Source organism: Saccopteryx leptura, chromosome 8 (genome assembly GCF_036850995.1).
Source record: "Saccopteryx leptura isolate mSacLep1 chromosome 8, mSacLep1_pri_phased_curated, whole genome shotgun sequence".
NCBI classification, from domain to species: Eukaryota; Metazoa; Chordata; class Mammalia; order Chiroptera; family Emballonuridae; genus Saccopteryx; species Saccopteryx leptura.
The window spans coordinates 69467690-69477956 of record NC_089510.1 but is presented as its reverse complement, the minus strand read 5'-3'; positions in this window follow the sequence as shown (position 1 = coordinate 69477956).

Genomic DNA, 10267 nt, shown 5'->3' with positions numbered 1-10267 from the left:
CAGAGACAGAGAGTCAGATAGACAGGGACAGACAGACAGGAACAGAGATGAGAAGCATCAATCATTAGTTTTTCATTGCGCATTGCAACACCTTAGTTGTTCATTGATTGCTTTCTCATATGTGCCTTGACCGCGGGCCTTCAGCAGACCGAGTAACCCCTTGCTCAAGCCAGCGGCCTTGGGTCCAAGCTGGTGAGCTTTTGCTCAAACCAGATGAGCCCGTGCTCAAGCTGGCGACCTTGGGGTCTCGAACCTGGGTCCTCTGCATCCTAGTCAGATGCTCTATCCACTGTGCCACCGCCTGGTCAGGCTCCATACTGATTTTGACCAGACTTTCTTTTGTGTACATGCCAAAGATTTTTAAGAGAGAAAAAGGAGCCAGAATCTGAAAGGATGTCTTAAGGCTGCAATTACTCATTAAAGAACCACTAATTCGCCTGACCAGGCGTTGGACTAAGATGCAGAGGACCCAGGTTCGAGACCCCGAGGTTGCCAGCTTGAGCGTGGGCTTATCTGGTTCGAGCAAAAGCTCACCAGCTTGGACCCAAGATCGCTGGCTTGAGCAAGAGGTTACTCGGTCTGCTGAAGGCCTGCGGTCAAGGCACACATGAAAAAGCAATCAATGAACAACTACGGTGTCGCAACGAAAAACTAATGATTGATGCTTCTCATCTCTCTCCATTTCTGTCTATCTCATCTCTCTCCATTTCTGTCTATCTGTCCCTATCTAACTCTCTCTGTCTCTGTAAAAAAAAAAAAAAAAAAAAAAAAAGGCCCTGGCCGGTTGGCTCAGCCGTAGAGCGTTGGCCTGGCATGCAGGAGTCCCAGGTTCAATTCCCGGCCAGGGCACACAGGAGAGGCGCCCATTTGCTTCTCCATCCCTCCCCCTCTCCTTCCTCTCTGTCTCTCTCTTCCCCTCCCGCAGCCAAGGCTCCATTGGAGCAAAGATGGCCCGGGCGCTGAGGATGGCTCTGTGGCCTCTGCCTCAGGCACTAGAATGGCTCTGGACGCAACAGAGCGACGCCCCAGAGGGGCAAAGCATGGCCCCCTAGTGGGCATGCCAGGTGGATCCCGGTTGGGCGCATGCGGGAGTCTGTCTGACTGCCTCCCGGTTTCCAGCTTTGGAAAAATGAAAAGAAAAAAAAAGCATCTGTTGCATCCAAGTTGAAGGACAAGGGATTCATCCCAGAATCCCCAGTGGAGCCATCATGAAGACAGGTACCCAATAGTGATACTCAGAAAGGTTTGTAGAAAAGAATCTTCTTGTTTCCATAGCTTCATGTCACTGGCAACTCCATAGGATTCTTTGACAGTTTAGTGGTGTGTGTGGTTCTTTTGGTTGGAACATCTGGTGCAACTCCTTTGGGAGCAAAAACATGGTGCAGCACTGGTTGGACATCCCTGTTACCATGGTTGCTGGTCAAAATATTAGCTATGCATTTCTCTTGCTACTGCAAGGCTTAATCTTGCAAAAACAAAAACAAAATGATACTGTGTCTTCTCTTTTATTCTGCAGCACATATTTTAAACTATTTATTATGGAAAGTTGTAAACATGAACAAGAGTGCAAAAACAGCATAATGAACCCCTATGTGAATGTTACCCAGCTTCAACAGTTTTCCTTCATGGTTCAGGCTGGTTAATCTGTTTCATCTATACTCCCATACTCTGTCTTCCCTGTGACTCCTGACCCATCTCTCCCGCTTGCACCCCCTCCTTGTACCAAAATAATGTGTATTAGTGTTACATACTCTCATCAGAATATAATGTCCGGTTTATATTTTGTGATAGTTTTATATTTTTTTTATTTGTTTTTTTACAGAGCCAGAGAGAGAGCCAGAGGGAGGGATAGACAGTAACAGACAGACAGGAAAGGAGAGATGAGAAGCATCAATCATTAGTTTATCATTGCGTGTTGCGACACCTTAGTTGTTCATTGATTGCTTTCTCATATGTGCCTTGACTGCGGGCCTTCAGCAGACCAAGTAACCCCTTGCTTGAGCCAGAGACCTTGGGTCAAGCTGGTGAGCTTTTGCTCAAACCAGATGAGCCTGCGCTCAAGCTGGCAACCCTGGGGTCTCGAACCTAGGTCCTCTGCATCCCAGTCTGATGCTCTATCCACTGCGCCACCGCCTGGTCAGGCATTTTTGTGATAGTTTTAATATTTATGACAGAATAAGCTTTCGTCTTTTGTTTCCTTTAATTTTCTTTGCAGTTTATAAAAGTTTTTCCTATGGAATTAGTAGTGTAAAATGTCATTACACATACAGCCATTTTTTAGTAATCATGATTACACTACCTAAATCAGCACATCATAAAGATGTAATTTTGTTGTGAGAAGTAAAATTCTTGTATTTTTAAAAGTATACTTTATTGCCTGACTGGTAGTAGCTCAGTGTGGAGAGCATTGACATGGGACACTGAGGTCCCTGGTTCAAAACCCCAAGGTCGCCAGCTTGACAGCAATTTTATTGACATAATCCCAAAGTTGCTGGCTTGAGACCAAAGGTCACTGGCTTGAAGCCCAAGGTCGCTGGCTGGAGCAAGGGGTCATGGGTATGACTGGAGACCCCCAGTCAAGGCATGTATGAGAAGCAATCAATGAACAACTAAAAGAGCCACAACCAGAAATTGATGCTTCTTGTCTCTCTCTCCATTCTAGTCTGTCTGTCTCACTCTCTCACTAAAAAAACAAAAACAAACAAAAAACAAGGACTTTCATTATATAACTGTAGTACAATTATCAAAGTCAAGAAATAAATATTGACACAGTATTATTGTATAATCTATAGAGTTCACGCAAATTTTTCCAATTGTACCACCCACTTTTTTTAATACAAAAGTATTTTTATCTAGAACCACATTAAATTGTATTTAGTTGTCCTGCCTCTTTAGCTTCTTGTAATCTGAACAAATCTTTGGTCTTTCTTTATCTTTCATGACCTTAACATTTGGAAGAGTACAGGACATTTATTTGTAGAATGTCCCTTAATTTGGGTTGTAAGTCTGGTGTTTCTTTCTCCATGATTAGATTCAGGTTATGCATTTTGGACAGGAATATCACAGAAGGCTGTGTCTTCTCAGTACATCTGATCAGGGGCATGTAATGTCAATTTGTCCCATTACTGTTGATGCTGACTTTGATTACTTGGTTAAGGTGGTGTCTGCCAGGTTTTTATGCTGTAAAATTGCTGTTTTTCCCTTTTTGATGAATAAGCATCTTATAGAGAAGCAATACTTAACTTCTATATAATCAAAATCATTGTTTTACAACAATTTGTTTTTTTGTTTTTATAAAGCTTTTTTTTCTTTTTTTCTTTTTTTTAGAGAGGAGAGAGAGAGAGAGAGAGAGAGAGAGAGAGAGAGAGAGAGAGGAGAGAGGAGAGAGAAACCGGGGGAGGAGCTGGAAGCATCAACTCCCATATGTGCCTTGACCAGGCAAGCCCAGGGTTTCAAACTGGCAACCTTAGCATTTCCAGGTTGACGCTTTATCCACTGCACCACCACAGGACAGTCATGATTTGGGTTTTTTTTTGTTTTTTTTTGTTTTTTATTTTTTTATTTTTCTGAAGCTGGAAACAGGGAGAGACAGTCAGACAGACTCCCGCATGCGCCCGACCAGGATCCACCCGGCACGCCCACCAGGGGGCGACGCTCTGCCCACCAGGGGGCGATGCTCTGCCCATCCTGGGCGTCGCCATGTTGCGACCAGAGCCACTCCAGCGCCTGGGGCAGAGGCCACAGAGCCATCCCCAGCGCCTGGGCCATCTTTGCTCCAATGGAGCCTTGGCTGCGGGAGGAGAAGAGAGAGACAGAGAGGAAAGCGCAGCGGAGGGGTGGAGAAGCAAATGGGCGCTTCTCCTGTGTGCCCTGGCCGGGAATCGAACCCGGGTCCTCCGCACGCTAGGCCGACGCTCTACCGCTGAGCCAAACGGCCAGGGCATGATTTGTTTTTTTTAAAAAAAATTTTATTTATTCAGTTTAGAGAGGGGAGAGAAAGAGAGAGAAAAGGGGGGAGGAGCAGGAAGCATCAACTCTCATATGTGCCTTGACCAGGCAAGCCCAGGGTTTCCAACTGGCGACCTCAGCGTTCCAGGTTGACACTTTATCCACTGCGCCACCACAGGTCAGGCTGATTTGTTCTTTTGAAGTGTTTGAGTCCTTATCCACCATCAGTAGGTGAGAGAGATTTTCTGCAACATTCTTTTTTTTTTAATTGAATTTATTGGGGTGACATTGGTTAATAAAATAATGTAGGTTTCAGGTGTATAATTTTATAAATATATCATTTATTTCCCCTCTACCCGCCTCCACCTCCCTCCAGCCTTCTTTCCCTCCTGCAATCTCCACACTGTTGTCTCTGTCTATAAGTTTTATTTTTTGCTTAATCCCTTCACCTTTTTTCACCCAGCCCTGCAACCGTTCTCTCCTCTGACAGCTGTCAGTATGTTCTCCCTAGCTATGAGTCTGCTTCTATTTTGTTTGTTAATTTATTTTGTTCATTAGATTCTACATCAATCCCTAGCTTGACAGCCCTCTGATGACTTCCCACTGGTTTTCAGGTAAATTTTAAAATCATTAACAAGACTCTAAAGCCCCGAATAATTCAGTAATTATACAAAACTTTCCCTCTAAGACTTTAAGCTTTCTCCTAACTCATAGCTTCTGTTCCCTCTGCTGGAAACCTTCTCCCCATCCTCTGCTTAGCTAATCCTTACTCCTTCAGTTATCATTGTTCAGAATAGCTATCTCTAACCCTTCCTCGAAGATGGTCAAGTTCAGGGAAGGGTCAGAGATAATTGCATAGAACAATGTAATCTCTTATAGCCATTATTATAATTATGGTTTAAAAGTCTAAGTCAAAAAATGAATAATAAAAAAGATCTAAACAAATAGAGAAGGATACCATATTCATGGATTAGAAGATTCAGTATAGTAAAGATGTCAATTCTTCCTAAATTGATATACAGGTTTAATACAATTCCAATCAATATTCCAAGATTTTTTTTTGTAAATATAGACAAGATTATTCTAAAATTTATATGGAAAGTCACAGGAACTGGAATAACTAAAACAATTTTGAAAATAAGAATAAAATGGGAGGAATCAACCTACACAATTATATATCTTACTATGTATGTCTTCAGTAATCCAGACTATTTAGTACTGGCAGAGGACAGACACATAGATCAATGGAACAGAATAGAGAACCAGAAGCAGCCCTGCACAAGTATAATCAACTGATTTTTTGACAAAGGTGCGAAAGCAATTCAATGGAGGAAGAACAGTCTTTTCAGCAAATGGTGCCAGAGCAATTGGATATCTATAGAGGAAAAGAACGCCCTTGACCCAAACCTCACGCCTTATAACTTTATTTCAAACGAATCAAAGATTTAAATATGAAACTGTAAAACTTCTAAGCCCTGGTCCAGTAGATCAGTTGGTTAGAGCATCCTCCAGGAACACCAAGGTTGTAGGTTCGATCCCCAGTCAGGACACATTCAGGAATCAACCAATGAGTATAAATAAGAGGAACTACAAAAATCAACCTTTTTATTTCTCCCTTTCTCTCTCTAATCAATCAATAAAAAATTTTTTTAACTGTAAAACTTTTGGAAGCTAACATCTTTGGGATCTAAGGCTTAATGCAAAGTTTTTAAAAAAACTTATTTATTGATTTGAGGAGAGAGGAAAGGAAAGAGAGACACATCGATTTGTTGTTCTACTTATGCATGATTCAGTGATTGATTCTCATATGTGCCCTGACTGGGAATTGAACCCACAACATTGGTGTATCAGGACCATGTTTTAACCAACTGAGCTATCCAGTTAGGGCGAAAGTTCTTTAAATGATACCAAAAGCATGACCTATAAAAGGAAAACACAATAAATTTAGATTTTGTTGTGTTGGCAAGATGTGAAAAAATTGGAATCCTTGTAAAATTTTTCAACTCTTATGGAACACCTCAATATGTTAAACATAGAATTACCATATGACCTATAAAATCCACTCCTGGGTATGTACCCAAAAGAATTGAAAATAGATGTTCAAACAAAAACTTGTACATAAAATTTTATAGCAGCACTATTCACAATAGCCAAAAGGTGGAAAAAACCCAATGTTCATAAACCGATGAATGGATAAACAAAAGTGGTATATCTATACAATAACATAATTTATCCATAAAAGGAATAAAGTACTGATATATGATACAACATAGATGAACCTTGAAAACATTATGCTAAGGGAAAGAAGCTGGACACAAAACAGAATATAGTATATGGTTTCCAGGGACAGAGAGGAGGGGGAATGGAGAGTGCTTTTTTTTTGACAGAGACAGAGAGAGGGACAGATAGGGACAGACAGACAGGAAGGGAGAGAGATGAGAAGCATCAATTCTTTGTTGCGGCACCTTAGCTGTTCATCAATTGCTTTCTCGTATGTGCCTCGATGGGGGCCGGGGTGGGGCTACAGCAGAGCAAGTGACCCCTTGCGCAAGCCAGTGACCTCAGGGTTTCGAACCTGGGTCCTCCATGTCCCAGTTCGACACTCTATCCACTGCGCCACCGCCTGTTCAGGCTGGAGAGTGATTTTATTTTAAATGGATATGAGGTTTCCTTTTGGGTGATAAAAATGTTCTAGAACTAAATAGTGGTGATGGTTTCACAACATTTTAAACGCACTAAATATCACTAGTTGTAAATTTTATTTATCTGTATTTTACCATAATAAAAATGGTGAATTTTATTGTATATAAATTATACCTCAATTAAACTTACATAAAATACTAATTGGGCCTGACCAGGCGGTGGCGCAGTGGATAGAGCGTCGGACTGGGATGCAGAAGGACCCAGGTTCGAGACCCCGAGGTCGCCAGCTTGAGCGCGGGCTCATCTGGTGTGAGCAAAAAGCTCACCAGCTTGGACCCAAGGTCGCTGACTCCAGCAAGGGGTTACTCAGTCTGCTGAAGGCCCACGGTCAAGGCACATATGAGAAAGCAATCAATGAACAACTAAGGTGTCGCAAAGAAAAACTGATGATTGATGCTTCTCATCTCTCTCTGTTCCTGTCTGTCTGTCCCTATCTATTCCTCTCTCTGATTCTCGCTCTGTCTCTGAAATAAATAAATAAATAAATAAATTAAAAATATACTAATTGGGACATTATTGGATGCTACCATGTGCAGGTAAGATTTTGATGAAGATTGGGATAGTGACATAGACTCAAACTGTGTCTCCACAAATGTACTTATTTAATCACAAAAAGACAAAATAGCATTACAGTGAGAAAACCTGGCAACCTTACCTGTGATAGTTCATTTCATGAGTCTTGGAGGGCGAATTTGGGTGAGATTAACATTTAAATTCGTGAACTTAATTAAACAGACTGCTCTTCATAATGTGGGTGGGCCTTATTCAATCAGTTGAAGGCCTGAATAGAATAAAAAGACCAGCCTCTCCAGCAAGAGGAGATTCTGTAGTAGACTTCCTTTGGATTTTACCTGCACCATCAACTCTGGTTCTCCAGTATACTGGCCCACACTGCAAATTTGAACTTGCCAGACTCCATAATTGGGTGAGACAATTCCTTATAATAAATAAATACATACATACATACACAAATAAAAAGATAAACACACATAGCTATAGCTATATTTCCTATTGGAGAGCCCTACTACACACTTTAATCTGACGGCCGAAGTTAACATCACCAATAATAGTAACTGACAGGCATATCCTAATGCGGTATAGTGAGAAGGCTACAGTACTTACATAGTATACCTGCCAAAAGTGAATATCCTGAATTTAATCATGAGCAAACAACAGACAAACCCAAAATGAAGGACATTCTACAAAATAACTGGTCAGAACTCTTTATCTCAGTACTGTGAAAGGCAAAGAGAAATGAGAATCTATTTCTGTTCAGCATATGAGCCTTTTTCATCAAAGTATGAGCCTTCCAGACAGAGACTGTATCTTCTTAGCTCTGTATTGCCCACACTCTCCCTTATGCCTGGCACATAGCAGACCACCCAAGCTCAATATATGATTATGGGCTCTCCAGAGCTGAGCTGTCCCTTCCTGTCCTCAGCAGTCTGCCATGCTACACAAGCACTACCACCAGAGTGCTCTCAGCCGGGTCTCAGACGCTGCTTGCATTGCCTACTACTAAGCCTGTCTTCTCTCTGGTGCTCCACAGCCTGCACTGCCGGGCCCCAGCCTGCAGGGTGCTTTATTCCTTTTGTGGAGCTGGAGCTGCTGACCTGTCTCTATCTCCGTTTGCCTCAGCTAAGACAGCCTTCCCAGTGAGGCTGGTCCAGCTTCCCAGCAAAGCTTGGCTTCTACCAGTGTGTAATTCAGTCTCTGATAGGAACACCATCTTCCTGGGACACTTTTGTACACCCAAGCCCTCCTTAGAACCAAAGAGAAGGACCTCTTTTTCCATTTCCCTGTTTTTGAGAATCCCTAATAACTGTTCCTTGCAGCTTCATGTTAGGCCTGAGGGCTACATGTAGCTCTTGGTTCATTTGCAGAAGGGACAGCACAAAACCCCCACAGGGAGATGGCTATCGCCTGGACTTCCAAGGAGCCCTCAGAGCCTGGGTTGGTCCTGCTTAGAGATCTGGACTACCTAAAGGGCCCATCTGCCCACTTACCACCTATTTCTCCCTAAGCCTGTAAGAGGAAAGCTCACTCAGAATGAGGCTGGGGGCAAGTTTAGCAGAGAAGAGAGGAGAGGTGTCAATGGCACCATGGCTCAGATAGTGTGGAAAGAACAGGGATAGAATACAGCTGGAGCTCCCTGTGGGCTACCTCATTGTGAGGGTGTCTTTTTTGTTGTTATTTAAAATTTTTTATTTATTGACTTTATGGGGGGGGGGACTATCCACTCACAGTTGCTTCACTGTAGTTGTTGGTTGCTTGTTGTGCATGCCTTGACCAGGCAACCCCAGGGTTTCAAACTGGTGACCTCAGTGTTCCAAGTCATCGCACTATCCACTGTGTCATCATAAGCCAGGCCATTGTGAGGGTGTCTATGTTTTTAGTGCCTTGTGCATTTCCATTCACGAAGTTCCCTGGGATAATGCCAAGCATAGGCCACCATACTAAATGATTTGAGCAAAGGAAAGGATTGTGGTTAAGGGCTTAAGTGCTCAAGGAGTCAGGGTATCCCCCCTGGGGAAGAATGGTGGTGATGGTGATGAGTCAGAAAGATCAAGTGGGGAGGGGTAAGAACCTACGTCTTGCTTGAAAGCCCACTCCCCACCTGCTGTGCCCTACTCTCAGCTTTCCTCAAGTTTTTTTGCAGACTCTGAGTGTGGCCTCTGCAAAAGAGCTTGCATGATTGACACCCCCCAACATGGCCACTTCTCCAGGGCTCCCAGACTCCCCCAAGGACTGGGGAAAGGTTTTACAGACTCCTCTAAGCTCTTGTAGCATAACACTGTCAAGTTGTAGGAAAAGTCTCCTAACATCAAGGAACCTGTTTACAAGCAGGTTTCTCCCAATAACAGTGATGGGGGTGTGGGGGGGAGGTCACTGCTACAATGGGGTTTAGTCTGCAGCCACTAGAAGGTTCTGAAGACCAGAAGGCCTAATTGCCAAGGCGGTGGGCAACTGAAGTATAGGGAGTTAAAGCCTGAGGGGGTGATCCTGCCCACCCCCAGAAAAAGTGGGGAGATAGTACTGCAGTGGTGGAAAAGCTATCTTGCTTCCCGGCAGGGGCAAGTCGCTGCAGTGTGGGGGACCCTTGCTTGGAGTGAGTGGTCATTGAAGTGATCACACAAGCTGAAGATACCTGCAGGTTGAGGAAAGGTTTCTGCAGTGAGGAAGGGGCTCTTTGCAAAAGAAGGGATGGCTTGTTAGGGTGTGCGGTCCAACGATGATAGGTTCGCTGCAGTGATGAGGGAGGGTCACTGCAGACCTGGAAAGCCTGGCTAGGGGGAGAGGCTGGTATTTGGGCAGCTGTGGTCGCTGCAGGGCTGGGGGCTGCAGACTTGAGCAGCTCTGCCGCATTTGGAAGACGCCTCACTTCCTGAAGGACAGAAAGGGTGGGGCCTCGGAGGCCTCAGTCCCGCATTGATGGGGGCTGTGCGGTGGCAGAGACGCGGTCCCTGCACTGCGGTGCCCTGTCTGGCTGGAACCGCCAGGACCGGCGCGGAGGCGGTACCGCACGCGAAGGGGGAGGGGGCCGGGTGAGCCCGGAGCGTCAGCCCCGCCGCAGCGACGGGCGGGGCCGAGGCGGCCCAGAGGGGCGGCCCTTCCG